Consider the following 15,856-nt stretch of genomic DNA (forward strand, 5'->3'; position numbering starts at 1 on the left):
AAAAATCACATGTGTGCCCTTGGGTGAATTTCTTAGGTCCTATGCAAGAAATGGAATGAAATCCAAACACTAGGGCACTGTTGATTGCCGGAAAAACGTTAAGATACCTAGTTTTTAAATTCTAGTAAATCCAAAACTCGTCTGAAATTCATGAAACTTGGCATGCTATCATGGAGCGTCATCAACACGCCGTGGTAGATTTTGTGTCCCATTTGGGGCAGGTTTGGGTATAAATTTCTCAAAAACCAGAGCTTGTCACAACAAGCGTGATGGTTTCGGTAGGGAACGTGCCACCTTTGGGGATGAAACGATATCCGTTGCCTCTTCTTGCTTACAAAAAATTTCTAGTGTCAACACAGAACAACAGGAGTGTTGTGTTTAATTTTGGAATTTTTCGGGGTTCGTTTGGCCTTTTCTATATGTTAATTGGGTTTCTGGCATTTAATGTGCATACTTCAAATTTGAACTACAAGCACATGCTCCAGTGCACCAATGTTGGTTGAAAAATCACATGTGTGTCATTGGGTGAATTTTAGGTCCCATGCAAGAAATGAGAATGAAATTCAAACACCAGGGCACTGTTGATTCCCGGCAAAAATGTTGAGATGCCTGGTTTTTAAATTCTAGTAAATCCAAAACTCGTCTGAAATTCATGAAACTTGGCATGCTATCATGGAGCAGCATCAACATGTCGTGGTAACAAATTTGTCCCATTTGGGGTAGGTTTTGGTATAAGCTTCTTACAAACCAGAGCTTCTCACAACATATTTAGGAACATAATTAAAAAAAGCCACATGCGGCAACACCCAAAATACACAAGGGCAAAAGAAGAATGAAGACAACGATCTGGCTCGTTGATCTCTAGTTTCTTGATGCGTTGCTGTAGGCCGTGGGAACTAGCACTACAAAAAAAAATACACGTCCGTGATTATACGTGTTTGTCACAATAGGTCACGTTTTCTGTCATGCATGTACATCCATGACGATTTTATGACAGAATCAAGATAGTCATACCTGTGCTGTCGTAGAAGTGTTCCATGACATTACTAAAATTATCATCACAGAAGTGTCCACTTCCATGAAGAAAAATGCCGCGTCATGGAAGTGCTTTCATCAAGGGTGACCGACATGTGGCATCCACCGTAACGGGTCGCCGTTAAGCTATCAGGTCCGGTTTGGATCCGATAACCCGCTAACAGCCCGAACCAATGAGGATTTTCCACGTGTAAAATTATCATTGGCCGGAGGAAACACGTGTTGGCTCACCATTGGGACAGATGTCATCCATTCATTGGACAGGAGGTGTCTATGATACGTTGACATGTGGCATGGCCCAACATAGGCCCATTCAGGTGAAATAGCCGGCCCATTTGACTTGGTCAAAAGGTAACGGTCCGGTCCATGGAAAGCCTGTTAACGGCCTGTTCGTATATAGCCCATTTATGGCCCGCTAACTCATGGCCTGTTACGGCCTATCAGAATTAAGCCCAGTAGCTTCATCTAGGTCGTCCAATATGATTCCAGCCCATTCTAACTTCCGGCCCATGTATGGCCCATGATGTCTTTTGGCCCATACGAGGCCATTTGTAACTCTTGGCCCATTAACGACCCGTGGTGAATCTGGCCCGCTATGAACAGTGTACCGCTTTATACCCATTAACGGCCCATTATTCCATTGGGTCGTTTCCAGCCCGTGTTATCTTTAGGCCTTCTCAGGGCCCATTTATTCTTGGGTTCATTTCTAGCATACGGTTACTTACGGCCCATTATTGGCCTTTTCTGCTTGTGGGCCAAATTAAGCCCGTGGTTACAATCGTCCCGTTTGCGGCCCATTAATCCGTTGGGCCGTTTTCATAGCATCATCAAATACGGCCCATTGTTGTCGTCCCATGAACGAACGATTCCAAATCTAGCTCATTTACGACCCATAATGCGGTCTGTTATTGGCCCATGTTTGGCCGATCGATCATACGGCCCGTAGAAGGCCCATTGTTTCTATGGCCCATAGAAGGCCCATTGTTTCTATGGCCCTTAGAAAGCCCATTGTTTCTATGGACCGTAGGAGGCCCATGGTAACTACAGTAAATATGTAGCCCATGGTTATTGTGGCCTAGTTTTAAAAAAATAGGTTATTGCGGCCACTAGCAAACCGCGGAAAAAAAACTGCACTGAGTATAAGCAAACAAATAAACAAGACAACAAGGAAATAAATAAGCAAGCAACTTACGCTAGGCTACCACGGCTATTACACATATTATATCCACTGGGAATCAAAGTTCTCCACCAGTGCAAATATAAGGAACAAAGCAGCATATCATACACACTGGTTGTCAAAGTTCGCGACAAGTGCAAATAAACGCCACAGCAAAACAAGTCCAGAATGAAACCACTTCAGTAGAGCTCAAGAAACGATATCCTGGGTACCCATAATGCTGGCAAGATGCTTAGCAAGCTTATTAACTTTCTCTTGTTTAGCGCTTAAATCCTCTAGCACTTGTTGTTGCACAAGAAAGTATGCATCTGAATTCTACATGGACTTCCTTACTCCTTCGACTTCTTGCCGCAGCACAGCTGAGTGATGCCTTTCAGCTTGTAGTTGAGACTAAACAAGATGAAGTGATTCAGGCAGCGAGTTCGAAGAGCTTGTGCCAGCGATACTGGCGAGTAACTCTAACACTACATCAACGCAAGACTGTGGGGTTTTCTCACTATCTACAAGATTGTTTTTATCACCTTTCTTGGAGACCAACGGGGTTGTCTCACTATCTTGAACCTTATCTGCATTACTTTCTCTACCATTGCATAGTGGGGTGCTCTTCTCCAATATTCGGTTCGCATACTACAAGCAGACACATCACAGGTTTAGCATGTAGTATACGAAACTCATTTTGGTAAACTGGTTCAGTAGTAAGGTGGACATGATAATAACATGAAACAAACATATATCTATGTACTATGGTCACTGTATTGTCCATATCATTCTAGTTTATGTTGCCAAATCAAGATAGAGACATAGTTCAACTCATATATTTTTAAGACACAATAACATAGACAAAATATAAGTGTGAGAAACTACTCAGCATTGGCAACACTTGTAATGTGCATCACATGAGAACATAACTGTTTATACAACTGAAACTGAAATCAACATAGAGCAAGAAGTTAGAACATCAATCCAGTTAAAGAAATAGATTTAAAACATACCTGTTGTGCCATTGGAGTTTCAATTGGATCCTTCAAATTCGAAAGTAGTTGGTATGAGTAAATACAGTGATGCAACAACAAAGGAGTATGGACCATAGCTACGAAATTTGACCTGAGAACAGTTGCTCTTCTGCTTTAAACGTGGAGTTTGGGTTTGCTGCGGTGGTCTAGATGCTTTGGGCACTGCAGTTGCTTTACAAACTGCTCGTGTGGGGGTACTCTATGGTGGACATGGTGCTTTGTCAACTAGAAGTGGGTTACTATCTGCTGGGGTTGGTGTTAGATGGGTTGTAGCTGGTTCTCTTCTCAATGGTGTAAGTGTGCTATCTGGAAGAGTCTCAATTATGTGTGGTGGGGCTAGTTTGTGGGCCAGTACAACCATGGTTCTATCTGCATCGACGGGTAGCACTGTCTTTTGTGAAGAACGGGTTTTTCCTCCCTTAGATACTGCCATCACCCCCTCCAATTCAAATGGTTGATAAACAAGAAAAGAAATTGAACGTACAGACATTGTATGATAGACAGATGTGGTAATTCACATATATGTTGTCTAACCAAACATGATAGCATGACACAATTTCACATATATGATGCCTAACTAAACAGGATAACATGACACAGCTTTAGATATATGATGGATAACTTATCATGATATAATGGCATAATTCAACATATGATGAGTATCCAAATAGAATGACATGAAAAAACTATATGATGTCTTTCTAAAACAGGTTGGGATGAAATAATTCACATACATGTTGTCTAAGTATACAGGATGGCATGATATAATTGACATAATTGATTCATATACTAAGCAGCTGGCACTCGCATGTATGATCTCTAAACTAAGCAGATGGAATTCAATATTGTGCATATGATGTCTAAACTAAGCAATGCAAGACACCATATGCATCATATGAGAAATATAAACATTGCAACTTAGAGCATACACCTCAGGTGGGATATAGGACTGGTCATCTATCTCTGAATCCTCCTCTGAGGAGCTCCCTGTAACCATCGAGATATATGCTTCAACAGGTACCATTGCCTGCTCTGAAGACCTTGTTTTCACTCTAGATTTTTCCATAACCGGCTCAAATGGCTGATACACATGAAGAGTAGTTCAATATACATAGATTGTCGACAAATGGAATACGTAATGAAAAAAAGATGGCATGAGATAATTCACATATATGATGCCTGGCTACATGGCGGTACATAATTCACATATATGAAAACTGACTGAAAAACATGGCATTGCATAATTCACATATCTGATATAAAAAGCAAACATGAGGCATTCAGACAAAGCATGTCTAATCTAAGTAGATGGCATGGCAATGCAAGACACCATATGCATGATATGAGCAATATAACCCTGCCAAGTTAGAGCATGCATCTAGGTGGGGGGCCTATGACTGGTCATCTGTCTCTGAATCATTCTCTGAGGAGCTACCTGTAACCAGCAAGAATTCTGCATCGACAGGTAGCACTGACTGCTTAAAAGACCTTGTTTTCACTCCAGATTTTCCCATGACCGACTCAAATGGCTGATGCACAGGAAGAGTAGATGAATGTATAAACATTATTGACAAATAGAATACATTATGAAAAAAATGGCATGATACAATTCACATATACGATGACTGGTTAAACAGGATGGCCTTGCATGATTCACATGTATGATACCTGGCTAAAGAAGATGGCATTGCATAATTCCCATATACTCCCTTCGTTCCTAAATATTTGTCTTTTTAGAGATTTCAAATGGACTACCACATATAGATGTATATAGACATATTTTAGAGTGTAGATTCACTCATTTTGCTTCGTATGTAGTCACTTGTTGAAATCTCTAAAAAGACAAATATTTAGCAACAGTGGGAGTATGATATAGAAACCAAACAGGTGGCATTCACACAAAGCAAATCTAAACTAAGCTGATGACATATAAGATGTATAATGTAAGCAATGTGAGGCGCCATATGCATGATATGACCAACATCAGCATGCCAGGTTAGAGCAAACACCTCAGGTGGTAAATAGTTGTGGTAGGCTCCCTCTGAATCCCCATCTGAACAGTTATCTTCCTCTGGAATACAATCTGGAGTGGCGGGAGGGGGGCACTTCGCCCACCATGGAGCTGCGTCTGCATGACATTATATTCCCACGCAATGGTCTTCTCTTTTTCTCTACATTTTCAGTATGATTGTGTACAATAACTGACATGCATAATAAAAAAATAGTTAGATTTTGTAAGGCCTAAGGGGTGCATGCAGAAATCAAGACTGATGGTAGCAAACGAGTGGATAGATCCAAAACTAATGATAGCAGGTAGATTATAGCTTCAGTTTAAAAAGATAGACAATGGATCATCTACCTTTTGTTGCCCACCCAACATGAACCACATAGAAGACCCAGATGAACCAGATAGTAGACAGACACTATTTGTTGCTGCCTTGATATGAGATCCACGGGCATTTTAAAACTCAAGTTTGAACGATAAAGTAGCAAGTAATAATAACCGATGTATAACATAAGCAAACACAAAAGACTGCGACCTCTCTTCCGGTACTGCATAGTCCTCAGGTTTATCTGCTCAGTCGATGATGGTAATGCAGTTGGCGTGGCTGCTGGCAATGGGGAAGACGATCTGATGCGGCGAAAGAAAGTCTACAGGGGGAATCTCTGCTGGAGTGAATGCTTCTGTCGATGGTGCACCTCAGGTGGGGTGGATGACGGCACGGCAGGAGCAGGACATAACACATAGAGTTTTCTTTGATGCCTATCTGAAAATGAAGTAAATCTGTAAGGGCTCCTTAGAATTGGAGGATTCTATAAACGCAAGGACAAGAAAAACACAGGAATATGATAGGAATGCACGTGCAAAACAGAGCATTTGGAGACATAGGATTTCTGTCAACCTGGGTGTTTGGTTCACATGAATGGGAAGAACACGGGAATGAAGAAACATGGTCAAATTAAAGTCAAACCACGTGAAAATGAAAAAAAATAAGAATCTTATTATGCCAGTAATGCAATTAGTTCTGTTCTTCATGCATATTAATTTGAAAAGGACGTCCAAGTGGATATAAAAATTCCTACGTTTTTTCTTTGAAAGAGACACCAAAGGAAAAAATCCTCCAGTTTTGCTTTGCTACACTCCTTCTAACCAAATGCACGAATAGTAGTACCATAGTAGTTCCATAGCAAAGGATCCCTGAGGGATCGACAAGAATGCAGAGTAACAAAGTGATGCGACGAGTGTACAACCTCTTTGGCATAGCCTTGTCGACCTCAGCATCATTGGGTTGGACGTGGAGGATAGTGATGCTGGTGTGACTGTCGGAGGCGTGGAAGAAGATCTGAGGCCTCTGGAAACGGTGCCGAGGGTACTGCTCCATTGTGATGGACTATTCCGTTGTTGGAGCAGCTCCGGTGAGGTGTACGGAGGCGAGGCCGAAGTAGGACAAGATAGACAATGTTAATATGAAGTGGGACTCTAATATCATCTGCAATAGATGATGTAAAATACATCACCAAAAAGTGCTAGATGTAAAACGCATCAGCCGCGCCACGGCCACTCCGACAGATGCTGCAAATATTGTTCACTCTAAACTTAACTGAAGAAACCAAACTTTACAGTCGAAACTGAATTTTTCTGTCGAAACTGATTGAACTAGTAGCAGAGCATTGCAATAGATGTTTAGGGCGTTCGAGCACTAGTAGAAGAGAAGCAGTGATCTAAATCAGCAGACGCTCGAGTAGGGAACGCACTAGTAGAGAGCAAGTCGTGCAGCAGCATCGCGAGCGAGTGCTAAAGCAGCAACTCCTGTAGCTGCCGGAGGTCGTGCAGCAGCAGCAAGAGCGAGAGCAAGAGCATGAACGAGAGCAAGAGCGGAGCAGCAGCATGACTGACAGCAATAGCAGAGCAGAGCAGCAGCACGAGCGAAAGCAAGAGCAGTGCAACAGCACGGCCGACAGCAAGAACAGAGCCGCAGCGCGAGCGAGAGCCGGAGCGGCCGCAGCTAGTTCTGGTGTGGAAGTCACCGCCGAGGAAGCAACAACATGGGGGAGAGACGCCGTGGATGAAGTGGCCGGCGACGGCGCCATTGATGGAGACCCGCCATGGCTTCTCGGTATCGAGCACCAGCAGCCCCGTGAGATTGAATAAAAGATAAAATGCAGTGGTGAGTGCAGAACCTCCTTGGTGGCGCCGAGTTGGCCTTGGCTTCATCGGAGGAATTGGTGAGGGTGCTGCGGTTCCGCTGGAGCAGGTCAAGACGGTGTTGTGGGGATGGAGGTGGCGCGATAGACGAGGCGAACATCGGGGCAACTCCGTGGAGGTGGAGGACGGGGAGGCTGATCCAGCGGGACGACGAGATCGACGACAGATCCTCATCCGGTGCGGTGGATGAGGGATGACGAGCTATTGCGGTGGACGACATCGTCGGGGAAGAGTCTCCGGCTGGGCGGTGGTCAGGAGGCCGACGGAGGAGCATGGGGTTTCGCGGGTTTTGGCGGCCTCAGTGTACGAATGGGGGGCGAAGGGGAAGGTAGGGGGAGCCATGGCTTAGGGACATGCTTGTTCGAAATGTAGGGTAAGTTACCAGCATACCCCCACCGGTTTTGACACCACGACATCGAGCCGACATTTCCGGCTGAGGGGTAGAAGGAGGATTTTGCGTGTCTGGGTTGCGGGACCGATTTCAGATGAGGAGGGTGAAGGAGTCCTGGATTAGGGGGTATCCGGGCAGCCGTGCTATATACATCATCCGGACTATTGAAGCGTGAAGATACAAGACTCAAGACTTCGGCCCGTGTCCGGATGGGACTCTCCTTGGCGTGGAGGGCAAGCTTGGCGATTCGGATATTGTGTTTCCTTCCTTGTAACCGACTCCATGTAAACCCTAGCCCTCTCTGGTGTCTATATAAACTGGAGAGGTTGGTCCTTAGAAGGCCGATCACAATTACAAGCATACCATCATAGGCTAGCTCTTAGGGTTTAGCCTCTACGATCTCGTGGTAGATCTACTCTTGTACTACCCATATCTTCAATATTAATCAAGCAGGAAGTAGGGTTTTACCTCCATCGAGAGGGCCTGAACCTGGGTAAACATCTGTGTCCCTTGCTTCCTGTTACCATCAGCCTAGACGCACAGATCGGGACCCCCTACCCGAGATCCGCCAGTTTTAACACCGACATTGGTGCTTTCATTGAGAGTTCCTCTGTGTCGTCGCTGCTGGGCTCGATGGCTCCTTCAATCATCGTCAACGACGCGGTCCAGGGTGAGACTTTTCTCCTCGGACAGATTTTTGTGTTCGGCGGCGTCGCACTACGGGCCAATTCGCTTGGCCATCTGGAGCAGATCGACAGCTACGCCCCTGGCCACCAGATCAGGTTCGGAAACCTGAACTACATGGCTGACCTTCACGGAGACTCGATCTTCGACGGATTCGGGCCTGCTCCAGGAGCACCGGACAGCCACGACGGGCATGGCTTTGACCTGCTGTCGGACAATACTCGGGATATTACCCCTGCAGTAGCCCCGGACTCGAATCCGGAGTGGGCTGCGTCGCCTAAAGACGGAGGGTTAGACTCCGTCCCGCAGGCTGCACACTCATCGGCGGTGGAGCTGAACACGGGTCTCACCTCTATAGAGGCCTATGACTTTGGACCCCTGGATTCGTATCCGGTTGTTGGTTCCAGTCCGCGCACTCTCGAGCCAATCGATCCAGGTTGGGCTCCGATAATTGAGTTCACTGCTACGGATATCTTCCAGTACTCGCCTTTTGGTGACATGCTGGACTCGTTAAAAACTCTCTCTTTGACAGAAAATATCGGGCCGAACTATGTCCGGCTGGAGTGGGAACCAGGCGACAAGGAAATTCGTTACCCACCCACCACCCACTTAATAGCCACGGTTGATGATTTAACCGATGTGCTTGACCTCGACTCCGAAGGCATCGACGGTATGGACGACGATGCAGGAGAAGATTTAGAATCTATGGGGCGCCGGACTTCCGCCTCGTCACACGACATATACATGGTGGACACTCCCTAGGAGGACGACAGCGACAATCCGGAAGATAAAACCCTCGGGCAAAAACCAAAGCAACGGCACAGACGCTGCTCCAAGGCCAGCAACGGTAAAAATAGCAGCAAGAGCACCAGAAGGATCGATACTCCGGTCAACCCCGAAGGCAACAACGACCATACGGAACCAGCGATGGAGCAGGACGAGCCAGGTCACGCCGAACACAGTTCGGAGCAGACGCCCGATGACAATGATCCAGAGGGATGAGTTCATCAAACCGGCCCAGGACAAGAAGACAGTCCGAACGATGATGCATTCATCATTCCGGAAGAATGCGTGGAACGAGATAACCTCCACAGAAAGCTTATGGCCACAGCGAGAAGTCTGAAGAAGCAGAAGCAACGGCTCAAGGCCACGCAGGAAACGCTCAATCGCAGATGGAATAAAGTGCTAGACACTGAAGAAAGATATGGCGACGATCGCCATACAAAGAGCTATCCAAAACGCAAGCTACTGCTAGAATTCGACGACAAGGCCGTTCCACCAAAGAGTAACACGACCAGGAGGCCAGACGTACCGCCTCATAACCACAACAAAGCGGCTACCAACGCTGCACATGATCTACGTGAGCATCTGGGTAAGAAAACTGGTGCAGCTAGGTCCATCTACGGATCTAAAGGACACACCCCGGCGAAGGACTGTGGTCATCAAAACGATTATACCAATCAAATACCAGTTCGGAATAAACGCTGGACACAACAACAGCCGACGGCATGCCACAGCACGTCCAAATATAGAGGGGCTGCTCACTCCCTGTGCTTTATCGAAGAAGTACTGGACCATGAATTTCCACAGGGCTTTACACCTATGAACATAGAGGCATACGACGGAACAACAGACCCAGGGGTCTGGATCGAGGACTTTATCCTGCATATACATATGGCTCGTGGGGATGACCTCCACGCCATCAAATACCTTCCCCTCAAACTAAAGGGACCAGCTCGACACTGGTTGAAAAGCCTCCCCGAAAATTCAATTGGGAGTTGGGAGGAACTCGAGGATGCTTTCAGGGCCAATTTTCAAGGGACTTATGTCCGGCCTCCGGATGCTGACGACTTAAGTCACATAATCCAACAGCCCGGAGAGTCCACCCGCAAGCTTTGGAACAGATTCCTCACTAAAAAGAATCAAATTGTCAATTGTCCGGATGCCGAAGCCTTAGCGGCATTCAAACACAGCATCCGCGATGAGTGGCTCGTCAGACACCTCGGCCAAGAAAAGCCAAGGATAATGGAAGCCCTAACAAGTCTTATGACCCGCTTTTGCGCGGGTGAAGATAGCTGGCTAGCCCGTAAAGGCACCAGCAACTCCAGCACATCCGAAATAAGGGATGGCAACGGAAAGCCACAGCGTAATAAAAACAAACGCCAAAACAAGGAAGAGAGCCCGGATAACACAACGGTTAATGCCAGATTCAGGGGCTCTCGACCTAATCAGCAAAATATGCCATCTAAAAGCAGTAAAGAGGGACCATCCGGTCTGAACAGAGTCCTGGATAGACTATGCCAAATTCATGGCACCCCTGACAAACCTGCGAACCACACGCACAGAGAGTGCTGGGTCTCCAAGCAGGCCAGCAAACTAAATGCCGAACACAAGGGAAGGGAAACACCAAGTGAAGACGAGGATGATCCTTGCCAGCTGAACACTGGGGGACAGAAAAAATCCCGCCAGAGGTTAAACCAGTAAACATGATCCACGCGACTCGTACATCCATGAGAAGGCACAAACGCGCGCATAGAGACGCGTGCGATATAGAGCCCATCGTACCCACACCTAACTACTGGATGTCTTATTCGATCACCTTCGATCAGTTGGACGGACGAACTAGTATTCGGCGCGAAGGATCAGAGGCCTTGGTGCTTGACCCAATAATCGACGGATACCATCTCACCCACGTCCTCATGGATGGCGGCAGCAGTCTCAATCTAATATATGAGGACAATGTCCGCAGGATGGGGATAGACCCATCCAGAATTAGCCAAATTAACACCACCTTTGAAGGGGTGATACCAGGCGTTGAAGCCTACAGCAGGGGCTCCGTCGTACTGGAGGTAACATTCGGCTCTCCAGGCAACTCCAGAAGCGAAGAACTACTCTTCATCATTGCACCCTTCCAAAGCGACTATCATGCATTGCTCGGAAGAACGGCCTTCGCCCGCTTCAACGCATTGCCGCACTATGGCCAACTTACACTCAAGATGCCCGGTCCACGTGGCGTCATCACCGTTAGCGGAACCATAGAGCGCTCCTCACGCGCAGAGGAACACACGACGGCCCTGGCGGCAGGACTATAAGCGGCCTCCAATATCAGAAAACATGACTGGTCATTAAGACCACAGACACGGTTAGACGAGTCCGGTAGCCTGGACAAAATTGAACCTGGGCGCCGTATATGTAATCTCATAGAGGACACCAGGGGCTATAAATATTTAATAAAGCCCCACAGTTGGCTCAACTCTATTAGCAGGCCAACATCTTACACTTTTATTATCCATCGCATACTTACGTTGTACTCTCCTACGAGTTCTCTCTTTTACAGACAACGTTCACGCGATACCCTTCCAGGATACGGCACAACGGAGACAAAGGCGCAGATGTGCAGCAGGGCCCCGCTCCACATGTTTCTTTTTAGATTAAGCCCTGGTGTAAACCTTTTCTATTGCCTCTTGTTGTTTAACCATCCCATGGGTTCCATACCCACAGAGGATACTATCGTTATTGGCATTTCGCCACGACAGACTTACGCACGTACCTGGAAACACAGGGTTTATAATGAATGGGCATTCTTGAGCCCATCATCTGTTATAAAGTCCGAATACCTTCGGGAGTGTTCGACTTCACGAGTTTAGCCTTATATGCATCAGCTCCGAATCATGTCTTTGGTCAAATGTTGGGTTTTCCCGGCTCCTGGGTTTGCCGCCTTATGTTCCGTTATTATCGGCTAAGGTGGCCAAAGGAGAACTACTGCGATTGTGCCCTGATTATCCTGGATGAGCACCTCAGTAGAGAAAGCCGAAAACTGACTGTCATGATACAGCGAGAGACTGATCAACCACTCGAAGACTCACCGGAATCTTTAGGATTCCTCCGCGTTAATAAAGGGTCATTTCCTGGTCATGTACATACGCGCCCGTATTTGGATGCACGCGAAGGTACCAGGGGCTACATAGTAGCCCCAACTTTAGACATCCATGGCTAAGCGAAAGTGTTACAGCTATATAGTCTGGTTGCCTAGTTCGACGTGCGATCACCTCCTTAAGGGACCAAGACGTTGGATCAAGTGTGATTAAGCATATTTTTCGCGAACACCCCCGCATTGTATGCGTGGGGGCTGAAGCCAACGACTGCTAACTTTCGGATTATATATATATATATATATATATATATATATATATATATATATATATATATATATATATACATACATATACATATACATATACATCTGGGCTATTCTGTTACGCATAATAGAATATTATTCTGTTACCCTTTTTGAACTGACGTTTTCAGGTGGTTGTACTGATGTTTTCGAAGCAGTTTAACTGATGCTTCCAGTTGTGTTTAACAGATCGTCTTCTTTAGTTCAAAAACTTTTTGTAATTTTTTTGTCGGAACGGGGAGTGTAATATATCATTGGAAAGCTCTTGACAATCATATTTCAAGTATATTGAACATTTTTGCAAAATCATTGTGGTTTAAGAGCAGTTTTGAAAAAACCGTTTTTTTCAAAACCAAAAACGCAAATCGTATTTTGGACTCAATTTTCAAACCATTTGTCGGAATTGAGCAAATAAGATGGCGTTGGAAAGCTGGTGAAAATCCGCATCTTCCATATATGTATTGCTTTTTCTAATTCTATATGATTTAAAAGTAATTTCAAAAACGGTGAAATTCTGGGCGAAATGTATTTTCGCAATTTTTTGCAAACGGTTTGTCGGATTGACACAAATGATACGGCGTTGGAAAGCTATGGAAAATGAGCAACTTTTTCGTATATAAACGTTTTTCTAATTCCTTACGGTTTAAAAACGATTTCGAATACGGTCAAATTTGATTTTGAATGCGATTTTTTTAAAAAGTTTGTCGAAATATGGCAAATAATATACTGTTGGATAGCCATCGAAAATGCAAAACTTAGTCATGTTGCTACTTCGCAACTGTTTAAGAGTAATTTGGATAACGGTGAGACCCATCGTGTTGTTTTTCCGTCAGAAAAAACAGAGTACTTGTACCGATCTATGTGTGTGTTTGTACTGATGTATTCTTCGGGGAGTAATTTTGGAAGGTTCCGAAAAAAGAGTACTTGAAAGTATGTCCGTCTGGGTTTGTACTGAGCGTGCTTTCACATACTAGATTTTACTCTGTTTTTTGGTATGATTTTCCTCATAGCTTTTCAATAGTTTACGGTATTTGCGTCCCCGAACTTGCATGTTTTATATCGTTGAACTGAATAATACTTTTAACAAAAAGAAAATGTTGTGTGTTTAATTTTTTTTTGAACTCAACTTTGTTTTGCGATGATGTTCTGGACTTCTCCTGTTTTACCACTTGAACTTAACTTTTTTGAATTTTTGTGTTTTTTAGCATTTTTCCAAAGTGAAAATATTTTACAACTTATGTGTTTTTCGATGAACTTATTTCGAACGTCATATTGAACTTATTACTTTTTTAATCAAGAATTTCTCGTGTTTTCTTTTTAAGTTGTTTTTTTCCTTTCACGAACTTACTGGCTGTCAAGTTAGGACCGATGCTATGTTTTTCTTTGAACTGGTATCAAATTTCTCTATACACATATTGAATTGTTTACACGTTTGATTATTGCATTGATGATATAATACATGTTGAACTGCTGCACCAGAGCGAAAAACATCTATGCATGTGAGCTATTATTTTACATTGAAATTTCATCAATCAACATACATGATTTTCCTTTATGTTCACATATGTACTGTAGACATTTACATACACATGCACAGCTCCATGATCATACACAATTTTTGCAAAAACACTTCTACAACAACAATTCTTCTCCTATAGCTTCTCCTCGCTATCTTTAACACAAACAATCAATTGGAGAAAGCACATATGATTTTAGATAGAAAAATCACCTCCGCATCCGCCAACTGGACTGATGTTTGCGGCTGTGAACGAGATCGCTACAGTATTAGCACCTGAATGCTTTTTAACTGATGTATTTTCTTCATCGAACAGTTGTAACATGATGACTAGAAGTTCGATACAAAGCCAAGAGATGACCAAATGGTACAATCTCAAAAGGCATAGTTATTGTAGTCAAGCAACTAGGGAAAGTTTCAAAGCTTCCACAACATCGACACTTGACTTTGAGTACTGCTACGCCAGGTAAGCTAGGCCATTCTTCTTCAGCAAAAACCACATAAGCACTTGCCTTTATCACAGTCGCCAGGACCTGGAAAGATCTTCATGCATTCATCATTGTGAAGCCTGTTCGTGCAAGGCTTACCGAGCTCAATGGCCGTTGTTGCACAAAAATGAGGCGACACCTTGCTGGCCAACAATGGTTCTTGGCCGAAACTCCTGCAGATCTTCAAGGAAAGAAGATGCATCACAAAATTGACATTACTGAGTGCTGACTTAGGTTTAGATGTGCTCTATTTAATGAAACATACGAGAAAGTATACTGTGTCCAAGAATCAACAACAAAATTGTAAGAGAAACACTTGATAGCAGGCCGTGTTCCAAATGATCAATGAGAAAAATAGGAGGAAGATGCTAACAAACTAAATAAGAACAACCTAGCGCAAAGATCTGCGATGCAAAGATCCATCTAATGTCTAACTATAAGAACACATCAGATGTGTGCAATTAATACAAAGAGGCGTCACCACGTAGCAGAAGATGCGAGCAGGACAGAGCAGCTGCTTGTTGCAGTGGAGAATGGGGAGGACGGGGACTCTGGTTAAGCACAGGGCGACGGCAAATGCCAGATCCAGGCCGTGAGCAAGAGTATGGGCCGTTCCGATGAACCATCACCCATGAACGATTTTCCAAACAAGAAAGTAAACAAGTACTTTCTCAAAAAGAAAGTAAACAAATACATGCACGAGAACAGTTTTGTGCTTATTTTATGAACCAATAAATCTGAATTATTTCTAGAACACACACCGAGCTGATAGATGTGCTTATCTATGAACTGATGAACAAGACTAATGTCTATCTGGGCTATGATGTAACGCCCGGATAATCTTGCTACAGTAATCCCACGCTAATCATGGCACGTCATCCCAATTACTGTTGCTATCCTCGAAATAATTCGAAACCGTTCAAATTCAAAATTCAAATTGATGAAAACAATAAAAGTTTTCAAAATTTAAAATAATATTGTTCGGTGGTTGACGAATATTACAAGGGTAATTAAGATGCAACAAACAAATTTTTATTAAATGCCTAAGTGTTTATAGATAAAAAAACATAAAAGAAAATAAATAAAAGGAAAACAGAAAAACAATACAAAAAAAAAGGAAAAGAAACCCCCTGGGCTTCGGCCCAGCTGACCACAGGCCAACTGGGCC

The 15,856-nt window shown here is 44.2% G+C and overlaps 1 long non-coding RNA gene across 3 annotated transcripts in view; it reads right to left on the reverse strand.

The window, feature by feature from the left end:
* Window positions 1-14,441: 14,441 nt before the first annotated feature.
* The window catches only part of LOC123122599 (uncharacterized), an 8,047-nt gene continuing 6,632 nt past the window's right edge, over window positions 14,442-15,856 (reverse strand). For 2 of the 3 annotated variants that reach the window (XR_006460289.1, XR_006460285.1), the window contains exon 4: window positions 14,442-14,869. This is a non-coding gene — a long non-coding RNA (uncharacterized lncRNA). The other variant, XR_006460286.1, reaches the window with a different exon arrangement.

The sequence above is a fragment of the Triticum aestivum genome, chromosome 1B (assembly GCF_018294505.1).
Source record: "Triticum aestivum cultivar Chinese Spring chromosome 1B, IWGSC CS RefSeq v2.1, whole genome shotgun sequence".
NCBI lineage: Eukaryota > Viridiplantae > Streptophyta > Magnoliopsida > Poales > Poaceae > Triticum > Triticum aestivum.